Source organism: Egretta garzetta, unplaced genomic scaffold (assembly GCF_000687185.1).
Source record: "Egretta garzetta isolate BGI_Z169 unplaced genomic scaffold, ASM68718v1 scaffold476, whole genome shotgun sequence".
NCBI lineage: Eukaryota > Metazoa > Chordata > Aves > Pelecaniformes > Ardeidae > Egretta > Egretta garzetta.
Genome location: NW_009259979.1, coordinates 121,914 through 122,186, shown reverse-complemented (window position 1 = coordinate 122,186; position 273 = coordinate 121,914). Strand labels below are relative to the sequence as shown.

General features: G+C 58.6%; 1 protein-coding gene across 1 annotated transcript in view; it reads right to left on the bottom strand.

Moving 5' to 3' along the window:
* ATP8B3 (ATPase phospholipid transporting 8B3) overlaps positions 1 to 273 on the bottom strand; it is a 21,101-nt gene that overhangs the window by 8,622 nt on the left and 12,206 nt on the right. The gene's annotated exons all lie outside the window — the stretch shown is intronic.

The window sequence follows — 273 nt, the reverse complement described above, 5'->3', positions numbered from 1 at the left end:
CGGTGCTGAGGGCCAGGGTTTGGGGGTGGGATGGCAGGGGTAGGGGAGCGGTTGGGCTGGGGGAGCTTAAAGGGCTTTTCCAACCTCAACAATTCTATAATTCTAAGATACGGAGGTGGGAATTGCCCCTGGATCCAACCAAGAGTCTTTGCCCATGGAGGGACACAACCTGACAGATATCTACCCAGTGTCCACTGGCATGTCACAAAGTCACCCCCTGGGGGGGGAATTCCACCTGCCCTCCCCCCCCAGGCATGGGTGGTGGGTTGGACG